The sequence below is a fragment of the Sebastes umbrosus genome, chromosome 15 (genome assembly GCF_015220745.1).
Source record: "Sebastes umbrosus isolate fSebUmb1 chromosome 15, fSebUmb1.pri, whole genome shotgun sequence".
Taxonomy (NCBI): domain Eukaryota; kingdom Metazoa; phylum Chordata; class Actinopteri; order Perciformes; family Sebastidae; genus Sebastes; species Sebastes umbrosus.
This window is the reverse complement of record NC_051283.1, coordinates 10,348,437-10,369,059: the sequence shown is the minus strand read 5'-3', so window position 1 is coordinate 10,369,059 and position 20,623 is coordinate 10,348,437. Positions and strand designations below refer to the sequence as shown.

The following is a 20,623-nucleotide window of genomic DNA, read 5'->3' as shown; positions in this document are numbered from 1 at the left end:
TATAATATTCTAGTCTATTTCCACTATACCTGAGAGCAGGAAAAAGGTTTTATTTCTACTGTTACTACACATGGAAGTCCCTAGGAATACTATGCCATGATAAGATAAACATACCATAAAGTGGTAAAAGAGATCACTTCTGCTCACAAGTCCCAATGGGAACATTATAGGAATAATATAAGATGTGATATTGATAGTAGAGGAAATAGAAACACCATTAAGCCCCATATAAACGCGCCTTTGAACATCACAGACGCGCTCCACAGTCCCTACAGGAATAAAACAGGAGCTTCACAGTGATCTTTACGCACGCTGGCTGCTGCCGGTGGAGTTGAAGGCGGGACACGGAGTCATAAGGCATGCACAGACAAAAGAAATACACAAATACCGCTGTCATGGCACGCAGCCCAACTTGTTGTTTCATTGATTTGCAGCCAGTTGCGCTCCTGTCTGCCGTCTTTTGCAGCAGCTCGGAGGGTCGACTTATAATTCATCAGACAAGAAGAAGTGTAGAGATAGAAAAAGAAAAAGTTTGCTGAGTGAGACTAAACTTTTATCCGGAGTTATGTGTCAGCGGGTATGTATGAGTGGAGAGACAAAGGAAAGGGAGTTGGACTCGGGATGTTGATGCGTAAAAGTCGGAGAAGTGGAATCAAGCAAGAGTTGGAAGAAAGCAGGACTTTGTCAGGTAGGCTGTAAGCACCTCTCTACTATTAATAACGTGCTATAATGCTTTTATTTTGACGAAATATGTCCATGTGTTGCTTTATATTCCCCAAAGTTTCTTTTTATAGTCATCTTAAAGATAAAGAGCTTCTCTGGCTTCGAAGTCAGTAAAGAAACATTTCCTCTCAAAGGAGCTTTTTATTGTTGTAGCCAATAAAAAGTGCTGTAAAGGTAGTTTTTGTAGGAGATCCGAGGATGTCTGATGCTAAATCTGGACTTTAAAGGTAACTTCTGCTTTAAAAAGTTTTGTCAAGTTCATTATTGTGACCATTAAATGCTGTTTGGAGTTCCTCACATGCCCAGTTTCAGCACACCAAAAGGCTGGACAGCGTCTGGTCTGGAAGCATGTTAAAACAGTTGTGCATGGAGCAATGATTACAGTTTGTTTGTCTAACCTAATCTGATGCACATTACATCACAATACAATATAGTGCACAGTTCCAGGACAGGGTTAAATGTTAAATGTCTGGCAGGGTAGGGGGGCATACTATAGGACATGTTTGCCCCGGAGCTCCCGGCTAGTGCCCTCCATTAAACCTCTATCAGTAGATAAACTGTGGACTGACATGAATTGCAACAGTTGTAAACATATGACAGAGCAGAGTTTTTTTTCTGCTTGAAGCCCCAGATGCTTAGTTATTGATGGTTGTGTTGATTTAGGGACTGTACACAAATTATTTGGAAGGGGAGGGGGGGTGAAAGTTGTGTTTTGCATTTTAAAGAAGGCCAAACCCTCTACAGAGTTAATGATATTTTCTTTGGACCCTCCCGCTTAAAGAACATGTCAATACCCTCCCCCAAATATATAAAAAGTAATCAAACTATTGAATTTGTTCAACTGATTTCATCATTCATAACTAAAAGAGGCAAAGCACAAAGAATTCCAGGGTGTGTAATCCCAATTTTAACCACAATATCTTTAAGGAACAGTGTGGATCTATTACCAGAAATGTAATATCTTATTCTTAACTATGTTTTTATAAGTGTATAATCACCTGAAACTATGAATCGTTGTGTTTTTGTTAGCTTAGAATGAGGCCTTCATATCTACATAGGCTGAGGGTCCTCTTCACAGAGTCCGCCATGTTGCTCCGCCATGTTTCTACAGTAGCCCAGAATGGACAAACCAAACACTGGCTCTAGAGAGAATCTTTAACGTTTTTACGTTACCTGAAGGACACCGTACTTCTTCGACGCGCTTGTGAAATGCGGTAACGTGAGCCGCAGAGTGTAAAATCGCGTTACTGCCAGCCGCCGTCTGACTTCCGCTGCTCCTTAAGTAGTGTAAATACATATTAAACTTCTCTCCTCTTTGTGAATCACTTACATCCGTAGAGGTCCAGTGTATTCTGTGTTTGTCTACGTATTTTTATGAAGGGAACCCTGAAATGAAATGTAAATCATGGGTGAGAAAACAAAAGAAAATTGCCTCCCGAGCTCCAAAAACAATTCAGGCCACCTTCGCTTCAGCAGAAAGAAAAAAATGAATGAACCTCCTTCTCTCACCTCATCTCCCCTACTAATAATTTTCATACAGTCCCTTACTGCATCAGGGTCTGAATCACTTTTGTTTTGTGAGTCCATTAAGCTCATAACAGTTTATCTAGGTGAAGAGAAGTCGTGAGCATAGACGGTGGCAAAATAGCAGCGTGTCCTCACAATACATGCTCGTGAGGACACACAAGAGACAGTATCACTCCACCTACATCCAGGCTCGGGCCTCAGTGTGCAGTCAGACATCGTGGCACACTGTGTACAGCACATAGAGAACTCATTGTTAAGCACTGTGCTGAAAGCATGGCAGAGAAATTCTGAGTCATAGTGGTAGGTGTTGTACTGTAGTATGCTTGAAAAGATAGGGACAAGTTCTGAGAACACTGAGGCTTAGATCATAATTTCTGAAGGCTTACGTGGCAGAGTGTGCAGTCTGGTTTGTACGGAATAGAACACAATGTTGTGTAAGGTAACACTTGACACAGCAGTTGAGTCCTGTATGTGTTTATCGCCACAGACGTGACACAGACGTGGTACTTTTTCATCATATGGATATGAGATGAGAAGACCGCATCCCGAGACAGGCGACCTACATGCAGCTTGAATTTAAATGCTGAAATTGGAATGTGTCATTGTTACTGTGACACAACCTAAATTACATCATCTCCTTGGACAGTTGTCATAATTTCAGCAGCTCAGCTTGTCTGAAGCAGCGCCGACATGGAGGGCAGCAAAAGGAATGATCAAATAAAAACTAATAAAGACTTTGTTAAGCAGATTTTAGTTGAATTAAAAATACATTCTTGCATCAGAAATGTCGACACAATACAGCCACATGCGCATACAGGTGGGGAAAAATAAACACAAAGGCATGTGCGTTCATTCCCTGACAGTGGTAGAGCCTGCTTGGCTGTGCCTCCTATGGAACACAGTTGGCAGTTTGTGTTTGTGGGTGGGAAGCCAGTGAGGGATCACGTCATTGTCATATGGCTGGCGTGACCTGGTTAAGCTCTTCGCCTGCAGGTGAAAAGAAGCAGCAGGTGACTCCTTGTGTATTTGAGGTGACATGTGGCTGTCTGAATCTGAACAACAGTGCGTCGCCGCCCTGTGAAAACCACATATCTCCAACCTGTCAACTTCGCAAGCTCAGAAAAACAGCCCTGTTTACAGCTTTGGGATAATTTAGATAATCCAGTTGGGTTTTTTAAATGGTTTTCTTTTCCTAAAGGATAAGTTAATACTTTCCAAGTCTAGCTGACAGCTTTACAATACACACATGTCCATATCAATATATATTTATTTATTTGTATTTGTTTACAACTTCCAGAACACTTGTATATATAGACAGGCTGTTCTCATACACTGTTCGTAGCTATACCTATGACAAATAAATGCACTGTAATTTGTTTATATCCCATGAAATCAATTTGTATGTAATCTGCGTAATTGTGAACGAGGAAGTATAAAGAGCAGCGAACGCCGAATAAGGAGAGGGTGGATGGGTAGGTCAAAAAACACCGGACGTTAACCCAAAGTACGATCTTTTCCTGAACCTAACTAAGCCATTTTTGTCATGTAACTTCCGTGTTTAAGTTACACCACTTCTGGTGTGGCGTTACTTAAAGCTGAAGTAGGCGAGATTGGAGCAAATATAATTAAAAAAAGTTATTTTTATGAAACGGTCGCTATATCGTGACAGTAGTACATGAAACGTGAATGAAAAGTGTCCTCCGGAGCTCCTAACGGCAATATTTCACTTACCGGAGGAAAACAACCAGTCAGAGCTGATCTGTCCAGCTGCCGTCCATGAGAGCTGGCTGTCAGTCACTCGCGACCTCCGACCAAACGGTAAAAATAGGCCGCGCTGATCAAATATGAATCAATATTATGTTACGTTAACGCCTATTTCTCACCTCAAATGTTTTCAGAATCATCTTGTAGTGCACGGTTTAGCTGTAAAATGAGAAAGTTTGTGACGCCGCCGCCATTGTGAAATCTGGTGAAAGGAACGCCAAGTTCTGGTCACATGACCGGAGCACAGCCAATAGGAACGCTCTCTCAATGAAATGACCTGTGATTGGTCAAAGTCTTCTGTCACAGGCTAGATTTTCTAAAGCCTGAAAACAGAGCCATGAGGAGGTGCAGAAGTCTAGATTTCTCTCAGAACACTTGAATTACAATATGATGAAAGGTTATTATGGAATGTTTGCCCAAAGATGCCAAAAATATACTGCCTACTGCCACTTTAACAAGATCTTTCCTAAACTTATCTAAGTGGTTTTGTTGCCTAGACCTAATTAAGTTGTTTCCTGTGAAGTCTGAAGTTAATTTTGAAAAGACCGGAGCGGAGATTGACGCTGGACATTCATATGAAAACATGAAAAATGGGCAATGACTTTGTATAAAATATCATACGAACCATTGTATGAGAATACGTTGACATAGACATTTTATTTTATTTTATTATAGTAATTTATTCTTATTTTATTGTTGGTCATTGGTGCTTTAATATATTTTTATGTACACTTATTTGTCAGTCCTGCCTATTCCTCACCTTTATTTTCCAGCTTTGCTGTCCTTGTTCCTAGCTGTTATTTCTATTCTGTGTAAGTACATTGAGAGATGCGTAAAACCAGAGTCAAATTTCTTGTATGTATGTACTTTGCAAATATATCTGATTCTGATACGTATATTTAAAAAAAAAAATAATGATTCCTCCTGTCCATATTGGCCATCAAAATCCCAAACCAAATATGAAGCTTCAGCAGCTGGGTTCAGACAAATCAAGAGGTTATATTATAAAGTTAAAAGTAATTTTATTATGAAATTCTCTCCTGTGAGTATTGTTGAGACTTTAACAATGTTGAGCTCTCCTGTTGTGGATTCCCTCTGTGATGTTGGGCATCACTGCCCCTAGAGGGCTCAGAGACAATTTGTTCTGCCTTCAGGTTTTGCCCTCTCCAGGGCCCTTTAAGTTTCTTCTAATTTGACATGCACTTTGACCCAGAACAGGAAGTCGGACATTTTATTTTCAGTATACAGCCACATGTTTGCTGAATGGTCTCAATAACCATCTGCTGCAGTCCTTCCCTTCTTTGAAAGTATCTGTAAGTATTGGTTAAGCACACACCATAAACAATATCTGGATAGTATTTTGTAAAGTATATAATATAAAGCCTCATTTCTGCATGTTAGAAAAGTGTTGGTTTAACCACATGCCATAATCCACTGTACTTGAATCATAAGATGGCCTGTAAGATGTAACCACAATATGTTATTGTTGTTTATTGTCCTTATTGACTATTAACATCATATATCATAGAGATAGATAAGCTTTGAAGTTAGTAAATAGGTTCTAGCTCTGTATCTATGACCAGATTCAGCATTCATATGTCGAATCTGTTGGCAACGGGACAACATTTTGGCATTGGAAGCGTTCTGGTTTCCTTTTGTAGTCCGAGTAGTATTGACCAATCACGTTCGAGCAGGCTTTGGTTGAATGCAGGTAAACAGTCTGTGTAGAGAGCAAAAAAGGGTGGAACAAATTGGCTGAAATGCAATCTCTGATGAGGATGTGGCTTTTTGTTGGTTCAAAATTAGCTTGTAAACTAGCTGCTTGTGAAACTTGTGCTTCCTTCCTGCGTTACTGACAATGTGAGTTTCTCTCTGGACATTACATTGTGTGCATCATCATGCTGTGACCATATGTTTGATTACAGTTTTTACCTCATCTACGGCTAGTTTGATTTACTGTATTGGCCACAGATGTATGCATCTGTTTCTTTCATTATACTGCAGAAAACCATGAGTTGAATGGAGGAACAACTGTACTGCATTTCCCTGTCTAGAACTTAAACAAATATCTTAAAGGGGACATATCATGCTCAATTTCAGGTTCATACTTGTATTTTGGGTTTCTACTAGAACATGTTTACATTAGGGTTGTCATCCGATTAAAATATTTAATCCCGATTGATCGCAATCAGGATTAATCATAAATTAATCACATATTATTATCTGTTTAAAATGTACCTTAAAGGGAGATTTGTCAAGTATTTAATACTCTTATCAACATGGAAGTGGGCAAATATGCTGCTTTATGCACATGTATGTATATATTTATTACTGGAAATCAATTAACAATATAAAACAATCACAAATATTGTCCAGAAACCCTCACAGGTACTTCATTTAGCATAAAAAATATGCTGAACATGACAAACTCAAGCTCAACAGGCAACAACAGCTGTCAGTGTGTCAGTGTGCTGACTTGACTATGACTTGCTCTAACCTGCAAGTGATTATCATAAAGTGGGCATGTCTGTAAAGGGGAGACTCGTGGGTACCCATAGAACCCATTTTCATTCACATATCCTCCATGCTTTGAAAATGGCAATGACAGTGGACAATGGATTCTTTTGTTTTTTTAGTTTCAAATGATACCAGTATCTTCACTCTAGCTTTAAAACTGAGGCCGCTACAACCTCTGAAAGCTCGATTGTGTTTATGCTTTAAAGAAATTAGTGACGTTAAAACAAATTTGTGTTAACGCATTATTATCGCGTTAACGTTGACAGCCCTAATTTGCTAACATGCTTTAATGTTCATAAAACACATTTTTCTCATACTGTCTGAATATACCTGTATTCACCCTCTGTCTGAAATGCTCCGTTTTAGCGCCTGTCTCTTTAAGACCGAACTCCCGAAAAATCCCAGACACATGTGAGGTGTTACTTAGCAGAAATTCATCTTGTTGTCAACTCGAGTTGGTGCAGGAGAGGCTATGAGTCACATCCTGAAGGAGATAAACTCAGATATAGGCAGCAATTAAGCAGAAGGCAGGAATGTGTGAAAGCAGACTACTAATAAATGGGATATGCTAAACAGCTCCAGTAGTAGGATTACAGCTCCATAGGGGCCTGAGGTGGTTGGAAGGCTGTCAATACCAGACGGAGGCAGACAGACTAACACCTGAGCAAACTGTTCAGGTGTTGTGGTTTGTTTTTGCTCTCAGTGGATCAGTGCTGTCTGTCAGATGAAAGTCCTCCATGAAGCACAGCAATGGGAGACTTGATGACAATCTCTCTTGTCCTTTCCTTCAGCTGGCTGCCAACTGAGCCGAGATACAGCGCGGCTTAGAGCACAGGCAGACGGGAAACGGAGGACGTGAAGATGCTTTTGATTACTAAACCCAAGAATCGGTTGTGAAGCTCTGAGCTACCTGCGGGGTCCTCAGCAAGAAAATCCTCTAGTGGGCTTTAGGAGATGTTCATGCTATTTGAGGGATGATGGTGGACTATCAAAACATTACAGACGAGGCCGAGGTTCACCGTTGAGCCGTTCGTTCATCTGCGAGGGATGATGAGCGGGCAGTTTCTTTCAAGTCAGTCCTCCGTGTTTCCTGCAGGTTTCAGGGTTCAGCTTTGAGTTATTATTTCTCCCTCATGGCGAGAGGCTGTCCACCTCCTGATAAATAGACGCAAATGCAACACGGTCCTAAAAAGCATATTATGATGCTTCTTTCTTTCTTTCAATACAAAACAATAGAATACTTTTTAGTTAAAAGTGTGATATTGTGTGCTTTCAATGATACTCTGCTTATGTCTCGGGATGCCTTAAAGCAGGGGTGTCCAACCTTTTTTTCCTCTGAGAGCTACTTTGACAAAATGAAAGTGACCGAGAGCTCCTCATATTTTATATTATTAGTAACATTTATTCACATTTCTCAGCTGAATAAGCTTCTTTTGTGTGAACATTTAGAAAATGTTGATATCCAACACTCACATTTTGTAACAAAACATCTTAAATTCAGCAACATGTGCATGTTTTTTTTTCTGTATGCATTTCTTTACATTTTCAATGTGTCAAGCTCACACTATAAAAAATCACATCAGATTAATGTCATAGAAAACAAAACAATGTTACTTATTTTACTTGTCCTTATTTTCTGTCCGTCCAAATATCACTGTATCACATCACTTCCCTTCAACATCTGTAGTTCACATGCATGTATTACATGCATTTAGTCTTTTTAACAGTTAGTGAGATTACTGGCACTGCATGGAGTCAACAAGAGAGGTGTATGCTGGAGTGTATCCACTTAGGTTCACTCTTATGGAGTCATTTAAATGTTCATCTGTCAGTCTTGTTCTGAACTTAGATTTCATGACATTCATGTCAGAAGAAGCTGCTTCACAACGGTATATAGACCCAAACAGAGCTGCTTGGTAAAGGTTCTTATAGTTTTCTGGCTCTACTAGGATCCAGAAATGCTGTGAATGCTGTTGAGATTTTAGCTGGACATCATTTTGGAGGTTTATAACCTCCATCTCCATCTCCACAGGATTGACACAGAACAGTTCAGCCATCTGTCCTGAAATTTCACCTGTGTCCATCTTCGTGAAGGGGTTGGCAATAAATGTCACACAAGCCTCAAGTTTCTCAAAGTCACTGAATCTGTCTGAAAACTTCTGCCCAAGCTCAGACAGTAGGTCACAATACTCGTGTATGTTCACAACGTCAGCTGCCCCTGCATGGCTTTCCAACATCTTTCACACCGAGGGGGAAGTGCTAAAAACCTTTTTGTTTTTCACTTGCTGAATGTAAAATGACAGTTTTGCTTTGAACGCCTTAACAGCACTGATCGTATCACATATATTTGTTATCTTTACCTTGTAACTGTAGGTTCAGTTTCTCAGTTACATCCGTCAGGAATGCAAGATCAAGTAGCCACTACACTCGGCATCAGACAACAGGGTGGTATTCTCCTCCCTTGATTGATGAAGGGCTTTTTGTGCTTCGTTAGGATGTGCGCCACTTTAAATGAAGCTTCTGTTGCTGCATTGGCCTTCTTCTTTGTCGGTTTGGTAAACGAAGACTGTTGTCTTTTGAGTGTTGTTTTCAGCTCCTTTACCGTCTCTGTTCGTAGACCGCTACCAGCCGCAAAAGTCCCGTGGAAAGTTGCAATGGACTTTGGTGAAGTTGCGCTCGACGTTACGTCTTCTACCGACTGACATGCTCACACCGCAAATGAGACACATATACACACTTGTCATTCACATTCATGAAAAAAAACTCTGTTTTCCATTCCTCATGAAAATAGTCTGGTTTTTTTTTGCTTTTTCTTGGCCTGGCTATTTTCCGCAGTCATTGTCAAATCTGGTGTGTGTGTGTGCTTCCTAGCCTACTAACATCGCCTACTGTTACGGCGTCACTGATGTAACCAAACTTGGCAGCAGCGTAACTTGTTTAATTGACAGCTGATTGGCAAATAATCAGTTTGTATCAGAAGGGGGCGGGATGTCTGTGAATTGGATTGGATAGAAATTTAGGTTTACCAAGTGACTTTGTCTCATCAAATTTGTTACATGTTCTTTAAACCTTTGGCGAGCAACTCACAAACGAGTCGCTCGCGAGCGACGTGTTGGAAACCCCCGCCTTAAAGGGATAGTATGGGTGTTTAGAAGTGGGGTTGTATGAGGTACTTATCCATAGTAGGTGCATTACCTGACAGTCAGCACGCCCCAAGCATCGAGAAATGGACAGGAGTACCAACACCGATGCAAAGCAATACAGTGCTGAGGATGGGGACGGCAGATAAATGTATTTTCTCAATGCTGGGGACGCGGTGACCATCATCTACTCTAAGTAATACACCTACTATGGATAACTACCTCATACAACCCCACTTCAAAACATGCAAACGATCCCTTTAAGAGCGCCACTTCAAGTGAGTTATTCAGCGTATGTGCCGTCCACAAAATTACGCAGCTTGACGGCAAGAGGTACAGTTTGATGTTCCGGCAGCAGAGGAGGGGAAAGAGCAAAACATTTCTGTGATTCATAAAGGGGAAGGGAGCAGGAGAGTAGAGAGTCAGCCACACAAACTGTCGCCTTTTACATCAGGAACCGTACTGCCCTCTTAGAGCAGGACCGGACTAGATCAGGTACTGTAGACTGGTTCTTACGCTTTATGTTGTAATTATAATATTTAATGCCAATACAGGGATGGAAAAAACGTTTTTTGGACATCAGCCCAGCAGTGCTATATGAATACTATTTCTTTATGACCTTGTGAATTTAAAACGAGGCCAGTGGGTGCATTGTTTACTGTAACCCGCCATGGTTGGAAAAAAAACAACAGTAGCGAGGGCTAGAGAGTTTGAAAAGTTTTCATCCGTGAGAGCCAAGGTTAAAGGTCACTTTTGTTAAAATATTTGCAGGCTCAGGGAGCAAAGGGATTTATATATATATTGTATTTTTTTTTACACAGCATCTAAATGCTGATCTGTAGAGACTTTTTGTGCTGTTTTGATTTTCTGCCGCTGCCTTAATAGCAGTTTAAAGTTCAAATATGGACTTTTGAAGCCCGTTCCCAAATGAGGCCCCTGTGGCTATGGCCGTGCTTCAGAGTGAACACTGAAATGAGTCCACTCAACAGCAAAACAAAGTAATGCTACTCATTCTGGTGACTCACGGAAGTGGGTCTGATCTATTTTCCTTTTTGTATGTCATCATTTAACTTTATCCAAATTGCCTTATTAAAGACAATCATGTGTCCCACAGTGACCTCCGCACATTATCTGCAGTCAGTGACCTGTGCAGAGTTTGTTAGCCTCCAAACTCCTCAAACAACATAAAAGTGCTCCGTCAAGATCGGGGAAAAATATCCGTATAAAAAATCCCCTCCAGGTTGATGATGGTTTTAACTTAACTGTGCAAAGCCTCATCTAAATATACAAACATTTTTTTCCAGCAGCCTCCGTGTCTCTAATCCAAGAGGTATAGGCATGGTTTGTCAAATCATTTTTAAATGAATGCATTTATTTAGAACTGGCAAATGAATTAGCAGACAGGAGGGATAAATTGTGTTATAATCTTTCCATTTCCTCATTTGTCGTGCCCATGCCTGTCAGCAGCAGTTAGGTGCAGAGTAATGATTTCTAATTGTTTGCTTCTCACTGCCGCCAATTTCAGACCGTGGTAAACTGATGGTTTGCTCTGTCAAGAAATGTGAGTGATCATTCCTGTTCCCTCGCTGCTTTTGGCCCGTCCTCGTCATCGCCGAGGTGAGATGAGAAAAAATTTGTTCTTGAAATGAACACAGAATTAAAAAATTTGAGCAAGAACAGTGAGGTAGAGGCATTCTTTTGTGGAGCCATATGTGCAAGCGCGTTGTGTGTGTTTAAGCGCGCATGTGAACGCGTGTGCATTGCTGCACGTCTGGAGGAACTGCGAGATATGTTGTTGTGACATGCCTTGTCTTCCGTTCTGTAGAAAAACAAAGACAGTCGCTGCTGGATCCAGACAGCATAACTAATTAGTCAGGAACACACATGCGAACACACACACATGCACAGACACACACATACACAGATTGGATACATGCGGGAGCCGGCGAGTAGGATATGATGTCACCTCCATAACCATAATTACCCATCATAAATCATGTGGTGTGACACCCTGTCACAGAGTGAATGGGTGTCCTATGTGCCAGCCAGGGATGGCTGCACTTTACTGCTGCGTGCCACCGTGCCACCGTACTACGGACTCGCTGTGTGTTTTGACGTTCGTTTTTTTTTTTCACTCAGCCTCCTGAATGATACAAAGTGTTCTTTTATGGTTCCTTCGCTATCGTTTAGTAACAGTCAGTGGGGGTCTGACAACACTACACAGTGGGGAGTTTCTCCTGGTAGTTGTTTGTCTCTTTGTGAATTTGTGCAGCATGGGGCAAAGTGAAACCAATGTGGCCAACAATCCCATTCTCTTTCCCAGGGCGTAAATTATCGATACTTTGTCACACCCATCAGAGGTTGATACAACACACAAGGCACCGTATACGGCCTGTGGGAAATGCAGCGGGCGTTCCATTAACTACAATGTAAACCCATCTGCGGCAACAGTAAATGCTCCGAGAAAGTGCTGTGGTGACGTAGTTTAAAGAGCGAAAAAGAGACACACAGGGCGGGTGGGAGTGGTGGTGGATGGGTCCAACAAACACAGGGCTTTAATCCAGGAGACTGCTGTTCGTGTCCCGTGTCTAAAGTTTCACTTTTATTTTATAATCAGTTGTTCGTTTGTGTCCCGTGTTCACAACGTTAAGTCTCATTTTCACTTCACAGACGTAGTAATTTTAAGCCCAACCACGTTTTTATTTCCTAAACCTAACTAAGTGGTTTTGTTGCCTAAACCTAAGCAAGTTTTTTGTTTAATTCACAACATTAAGCACATGTTTATTTACTGAGATGAAAAAGTGATACCAAAGCGTCCGCATGTGACGAGTTGGAATGAGAACGTGTCGGTGGTTTTGTGGCCTAAACCTAAGCAAGTGTTTTTGTTTGAATTCACAACATTAACCACGTGTTTATTGTGACCGTAGTGGAGCGTCATAGTTTGATGCGCTGGACTACCCAGTGTGTTAGAAAGTGACGCCAACGGGTCCTGACAAAGTATCAGTAGGCCTATGTGATGAGCTGTGATGAGAACGCATTGGGCCAACGGATTTTTATTTATTTATTTAAATTTGAGCATTATCGGAGTAAAAAGATTTCAAATGAATGCAAAGAAGAATGCAATTTTTTGGTGATATCCCAACAGGACTCTATAGTAGCAGCGGTATAGTGATTATTTTTTGAAATTCAGTATTTGCATTGCAGTTACTAATCCCAGTAATACTCAGCTACTTTGACAATTTAAGGGTTGACTTGTTTGCTGTCTTACACCTCTGCCTAACATACAGCGACTGAGAAAACTCTGGCAAATGGAGCGCGACAAATTGTCCAGATAAACGACGAGCGTTGTCGCCCTCTATTACAGAGAGAGAGTGATATTGATTAACTGTCTGTTGCTGCCGACGTCGATTTTTACCAGTGAAAATAGGTTGAAGGTACGCAAAACTTTGCATAAATAGAGCCAGGGCAAGTGTTTTTTTCAAAGAAGCGACACGTCACTTTGCCGGTTCGCTGACGCACGAAGCAGGTTAGGACATCTTCACTGGGAGAAAATGAAACTATCTGATGTTCGCTCGTTCGCATCGCGTCCAGCTATAGGAGGAGGAGGTCTTACCAGGAGTTTGATGGTGGATCAGTCACCGGGGTGAAGCTATGTTAGCAATTGATGGTCAGCAAATACCTTCTGACTTTAGACTGGCTGCTAGTTAACTACCTTTGCAAAGTTTCACCATATTTTTCTCATAAGCCAATCAGAGCAGACTGGGCTTTTTCAGGAGGGGTTCCTAAAGAGACAGGTGCTAAAACGGAGCATTTCAGTCAGAGGGTGAATACAGGTATATTTAGACAGACAGTATGAGAAAAATAATGTGTTATTTGAACATTAAAGCATGTGAACAAGTTCTAATAGAAACCCCAAAAATACAAATATGAACCTGAAAATGAGCTTTATATGTCCCCTTTAAATACAGACTATGTGACGTGTGGGTGTCAAGTAGTGAAAGTAGTGTAAGTAATCACTTTTGCTGTTGTCAGTAAATTAATAAAGTAATGTAATTACTCTTTCAAAAGGGCAATGTTATGAGAAATCAATTACATTACATCAAGTGACACTGACTAGTAATACATATTCATGCATACTTGTGTGGAATCCAATCAAAATGTCACATGATAATTAATTACATTTAAGGGCTTTTTCGTCATAAAATATTAAATTAAATAATCATGTACATTAAAAGGTGAATGTGGCTGAATTTTAATAAAAGGTGCAATATCTGTACAGTGGATAAGCTCAGCGATATATATCAGTGTACTGGATAGTATGTGGCCATATAGTATGTACTGTATGTACTTGTCCTTTGCGCCTATGTATGAAAGTGTCCTTGCTTTATGGAACAACAACACCGGGAGTTTTCATTCCCCGTGGATAGGCACACATGTACCACACACACACACACACACACACACACGCGTAAGCAAAACTGCTGACGGTGCTGAATAGAGCAGCTTCCCTGTCACTGAAGCCCTTGAAGTGTGGAAGCAGCTCCAGCAGCCCTTCTGCTGTTTAAGTCAAACCCACACCTCCACTTCCCACACCTCCACCCCCTCCTCCTCTTCTTCGCCCTGTCTCCTGTTCCTCCCAGCTCCCTTTTTGTTCTCACACTAATTCAATGCATTAACTTGACTGCTGTGACTCTCATCTGAAACAATACTGCCAAAGTAGTTGTATAAAATGTAAATTTTCCAACAGCCCAAACAGTTTATACGTTGAAGCCGCGCCGGGATGATAAATTGCTCCCCAAAACCGCAGAGAATGAGCGCAACCCCCTGCCTCCTTCCCCTCCATCTCTGCCTCCACCCCTCTCTGACATATAGACTCATGCACATCCTTCTTTCTTTCAAACACACTCCACTGCTCCCTTTCACATATACTGTAGCTCACACGCTTGATCAAATATACACGGAGATCCACCAAGCTATATTCGTCTGCTCCTTGCGGTGCTTTTTTGCTTGTGTAATCTTTCCTTATATAAGTGGACTGGAGGCAGCCGGGGTCATTACATCTGATACAGTGCACTCAGGAGAAGCACTCGGGTTTTGTTTGTGTGTCACGGCTCGTCTAGACGCTGATCAGGGTCGAATATTGGCAAACTTATGAGAGTTGGCACCGAGGCTCTTCAGAGTTTCGTGTTGTTGTTTTTTTAGAAAAGAGTTTGGAAGCAGGAGGATTCAGGTTTGGTATGAGGACGGATGTAGCTGATAAAGATTAAGGCTAGCAGTGTGTGACCTACAGAACATCACGAGGCAAACAATTTCCAATAAAAGAAAATTCAACTCCTCTCACAATTATCTTGTGCTTTCATGTCATTATTAGGTCCTTTTGCACTTCCTGAAACATCTTGTGTTTTTGGCCTTTAGGTTACAGCTTTTGCTCTTTATATTTTTATCACTGTTGCATCAAAAAAATCTCTTGAATTCAAAGTTCTTGTGGAAGTATTTGTGTGGGCAACATAATATAAGATTATTTCTAGTTTGGTGGTTTGGTTAATCCTGTAGTAAGAGGGTGTTACCATAGGTCTTAAAGGATAACTTCGGTATTTGTCCACTAAATGTGCTTCGTTTTTTTTTGCCGCTGACGGACTCGGATTATTATACGTGTCTGACAACATTATGGAAAGGATTCTATATAGAGAAATAAAATGTTTTTCTTACCTTTTGTCTGTTTGTTATTGTGCGTCTGGCTGCATTGGATCCACAAGAGTCTCAGCTTTACAGTTTTACAATTTATGTATATCCAAGACCATTTAGGGACTCCAGTATGCAGACATATTCAAATACACCTTTTTAGAATACTACTGCTTTCAAAAAACTGCATGTGATTATCATAAAGTGGGCATGTCTGTAAAGGGAAGACTCGTGGGTACCCATAGAACCCATTTTCATTCACCTATCCTGAGGTCAGAGGTCAAGGGACACCTCTAAAAATGGCCATGCCAGTTTTTCCTCGCTAAAATTTAGCTTGGAACATTATGTAGCCTCCTTCCTGACGAGCCAGACGAGCATCTTCACTAAAGCCGAGCCAGCTGCAGCCTCTGAAAGACACTAATGTCGACCGAGGACATCGGCGTCCTAGGGGCTTGGCTGAACTTTAATGGGTATATTTAACACATCAGCTACTTGGAGAAGTTTGTCAAAAAAGCTCATTCTTGTATAGTGAATCCCAGACTACTAACGGCATATAAAGAAATAAAAGCAGTAACTTCTACTTACTGTCTTTTATTGCTCAAGTGGCGATGGTGCTTTTGCTTTGGCCTTTCTATCAATCAAGCAGCATGTTCATTACTGAACATCTTTTCTATATTTTCCGTTGATGAATCCTACCTTTCTGTGGGTGGTAAATGTTGATGTTGCGAAACTCATCGATTTCTCTGAGAAAGAGATGTTTTCAACAAAAAGCTTTCATGAAGTCACTATTTGTTGGCAGAGATTGGAGCTAAAATAGAACTTTATAGAAATATGGTATTTTCCTTTAAGCTCTAGTAATAACAACAAAAGTTATCATTATTTTTTCACATATAGCATTATGTTATAATATGTATATTACTCTATCAGAAAAATATGAATGCATGCTTAAACATTGCTTTATATTACATTTTTCATCCTCATTTGTCATCGTGTACAGACTTCTAAATTTGGTTTACTTTACCCTCCTGTATACTGTTTCTCTGATTAGGAGAGGAAGAGAAGGCGAGGAGGAGGAAAGAGAAGAAGAAATTCCTCTCCTTTTATGCTCCTATACATCGAGTGGAAGGATATATTTTCCAGATGGAAAGCTCTATAAGTGTACACAGGCCCAGTGCGAGGCGCAGGGCAGAAAACCATGTAAGTAAAGTGCAAGAGAGAGAGGGAGAGAGAGAGAGAGAGAGAGAGAGAGAGAGAGGTAGATGAGTGTACGGTGAGTGTACAGAGAACACATCTGTAAAAGCCATTTCTCTGTAAGGTATGGAGAGGAAGAAGGGAATAAAGATAAATGTCCTGTGACATTCTGAAAGTGGGCCAAACCCGGGTGTGTTTAAACTGATCCATATGGGGTTTGTGAGGGAGAGACTTTATCATCTTAATATAGTTTGAAATATAGCAGTACAGTATTAACTGGCTTTTGAAATATGAGGTTTCGCTCACTGTTTTGGCAGTAGTGTTTCTGATTAAAACACATGCCAATATAGTATATAAATAAATCCATACAAGAGAGGAGACAGAAGACAGAACAAGACAGAGCTTTTCTGTTATATATACACAATATGGCCAAAAGTATACGGACACCTCTTTTCACATAGTTTTCTTGTATGGTCTGGGCTGTTTTGGGGACTCTTAGTTCCAATTAGGGGGACTCTTAAAGGGGTACTCCGGCAATTTAGCACTTTCATTAAAGATCCACTCCAGTATTAAGCATGTTAATTATAGGACCTGATTTAGTTACTTAGTCTAGTTCTAGTCAACAGCTTATGACATTTAAAGGTGCAGTGTGTAGGATTTGGCGGCATCTAGCGGTGCGGTTGCAGATTTCAACCAACTGAAATTTCTTGCAAAAACATGAATGGCCCTATCTAGAGCCAGTGTTTGGTTTGTCCGTTCTGGGCTACTGTAGAAACATGGCGGCCGTCTCCATGAAGAGGACTCGCTCCATATGTAGATATAAACGGCTCATTCTGAGGTAATGAAAACACAACGATTCTTATTTTCAGGTGATTAAACAGTAATGAAAACATTCTTATCAATATTATATAACATTTCTGCCAATAGATTCCCCTAATTGTTACACACTGGTCCTTAAGTCTAGTTTCCGTCAGTGATTTTTGTCTGCTACAGCTGTCGCCATCTTTGTCAACATTGTACAGTTGCCATGGTTACAGGGGTCTAGCGCAAGGTGAAGTCGGACACAGGATGTCTACTGCTTTACTGAAAAGTCCATTTTCAGTGTGTGGGCACTGGAGGCTTCAAATTTCCACATCACACTTGTTGCATATAGTTGCATAAAGTTGCATACTAGACCACGACTGACTTCGAAAGTAGTCGTGAAGTCACAAAATCATGCTGGTATGCACTCGTCTTACTCTGAGATTTAAGGTGAGGACAGAAGAACTATCACCCTTCAGAAGATGAATGTGAAAACAGCCCTCTAGTGTCAAACTCTGCAGAGTGAAGGTCAAACATCCAAGTGAAGTAACAATAAGTGGAACACATCCCCTGAGTGGAGGGGGGCTTCAAGTTGTGGGAGGCAGGTTTAAAAATGAATGGCCAAAATTGAAGCTGCAGAGGCCAAGATACCCCGACTTTTAGTCTCCAGTATGGGTCGAAGTCCAAAAACATTGGATCCTACAATTCCCATGATGCAACACAACAGTGTGTTTTGTTCTCTGCCGGCCTGGTAAATACCCACTTTTATCAAACAAAATGCCCCAGGTTTGTAACATAGACTAAAATTTTAAGTTTCAAGCTGAGACATACCTGATGACATCATCAGGGTTATCTCGGAGTGGTTTGGAATGAGATGTTCAGCAAACAGTAATGAGTGAATGTTTGGTTTTCTATGTACTTTTGGTCATATAGTGTACATAGCCTCTTTAACAATACACCGTTAACTGAAAGGGTCCAACAAAAAGCCTGAGTTGGACCTATTCAACCTGGTTCAATAGAGTGCTGCAGGGATAATGTATTTTTGTAGGCCAACCCGGAAATTAGCAATGGGATTTTTCCATTTGGTTTAGGATTACTGCAGAAAATGAACTCTGTGGCAAAAACTATAAAATAATCTCCACAAATGAACACCACTTTTATGATTTTTGAATGAAGTGTGAATGCAACCGCCAGAAGTAAAAAGCTAACATTAAGCTATAAGCGACACCGCGATGGCATGAGCGTGAGTACACACAACAAGGTTGTAAAGGAGGACGTGTCGGCGTGATGACTTTTAGTATAGTCCCATTTAGCCACTTGTTAGCAACCACCTTTTTTAAGACACATAAAGGCTTCAAAAATCACAAATGGAATATTTACTGACGTATTTTAAACGGGTCACGGTTTTAGGACTCATTCCTGCAGCTCTCTACATGGAATTAAGCACTTTCCTAAAGCTTTCACATCACTAAAATGTGGAACTATATGAATAGTGAAGCTACAGAAGAAATGAACATAGTGTACAGCAGTAGAGACGTGATATGTGGCTATTCCCCTGCCATCAGTATTGTACTGCTCTGGCCAATAGATCACACATGTAGAGGCCATGTTTGACCCCAGATTCTCCAGTTTCCACAGCTCCTAATCCCATGAGATGAATCTGTAGTGGTTCACTCCCCTCCTATACCTTCTCCCCACCACTTAACCAACACTTTTTACAGTTCTTTTTCATCTTACGTTTTGATGAATCGCATTAGAGTTTTGTACTGTGTTGTAGAAGCTGGTATAACAGTTTGAGCTTTTCTTGGTAATGAAATGTGAAGTGGGTGGACTCAGGCTCCGCCATGCATGTGTGAGAGTTAATGTAAACCAGCTATACTGTAGAGGGGAAATGTGATTTTTGGCAGGCTAAGATGTGGTTTGCAGTCTCCCTCTTTTTCTCTCACACGCCAGCTGGGGTTAGACGGATATGAGTTTTGTGAAGGCCAATACTGATTTTTTTTGGTTTGATATTTTTCAGCCTTTAATGTAACAGTTTCAATGTCAAAAGATTCCCTGTGCGGCTATATTACTGATGCAGTTCCTATGGATTTACCGCTTTGAAGGCTGGGTTAATACTCCCACGCTACAAGTTATTTCTGACATAGTTTCACAAGTTTTGATCATGAAAAGGGTATAAGATAATGCCAAAATATACCCACGTGGTCAGGGATGATCACTTCATGATGATGGTGATTGGCGGATGTTTTCAGTCAAACTCTATAGGAAGCCTAAAGCTTGGTCTACTTCTCAGTTAGTTTTTGTTTCTATAGCTACTGTTGCTCAATGTAATTACATCTCCTAGAGGGCTTCTGTCATCTTTCGTTATGAAAAGATGAAATGTGATACTTGGTTTTTTTTTGTCATAGTTGATGTCTCTACCAACTGGTAACATTTTTAAAGCTTGGAATTTTAACCAAAGTAAAAGACTGAGATTTGAGCGTAAAATTCATAACCTTGGGAAAAGTAGACAAATAATCTAGGTCTACTTAAAAAAAAGCTCAGAAGATCTGGTAAAGGTAGTAAAAGTGAAAAGCTAAGTGGACCTTATAAGTTAAGACTATTTGAAAAAGTGGAAAAGACTGAAAATTGTGTCAGCATTCAACAACTGCAGCTCCAATGAGGTTCTGACAGTGTTCCTTTAGTTAAAGGTACCCTTTGGAGTTTCTGACCACTAGTAGCGCTATGGAGCAATGTTTCTAAGAGTGGGTCCCTATTTTATTTGTACTGGGTTTGCACAAGACCACCCTGGCTCAAGGTCTTTGCACATCAAGTCCGTATTTTTTGTATGCGTTTTTTAAATCCGATAAAAAATGTTACGCACAGAAACCTTGCACATTGAGTCCGATGGGATTTATTATTCTATTCGTTGTGAAAATTCGCAGTACAAGATAAAACTGAATGAATTATATGGGTGCAATGGACAGCGCTAACGTTAGTCCCAAACGGGGCCAATGAATGAATGACAGCAAGAAGCTTTCATTTAGCTGCTTAGAGCTCAATCACTACTGTCTAATATTTAGTACATCCTTTGTTTTGTGACATCCCCGATTCCAAGCTGTTCTGCAATCACCTGCCACAATCTATCTTTAAATTTGCATCTCTGTAGTCTTTTATTTCTTTATCGTAAAGTGCTTTGTCTTACGCATGTCTGTAATCCACCAGTAAACAGAGTAGAAGAAGTAGAGGTTGCGAACCAGAAACAGGACAAGTCGGTTTGGCCATCTTACCATCTACAA

At 40.6% G+C, this 20,623-nt stretch overlaps 1 protein-coding gene across 3 annotated transcripts in view; it reads left to right on the top strand.

Moving 5' to 3' along the window:
* The first annotated feature begins 5,232 nt into the window (after nt 1-5,232).
* nrsn1l (neurensin 1-like) overlaps nt 5,233-20,623 on the top strand; it is a 130,111-nt gene continuing 114,720 nt past the window's right edge. For 2 of the 3 annotated variants that reach the window (XM_037796072.1, XM_037796074.1), the window contains exon 1: nt 5,243-5,327. The gene's annotated coding sequence lies outside the window, so the exon portion shown is untranslated. Of the gene's footprint in view, nt 5,328-20,623 lie in introns of all 3 variants that reach the window. The other variant, XM_037796073.1, reaches the window with a different exon arrangement.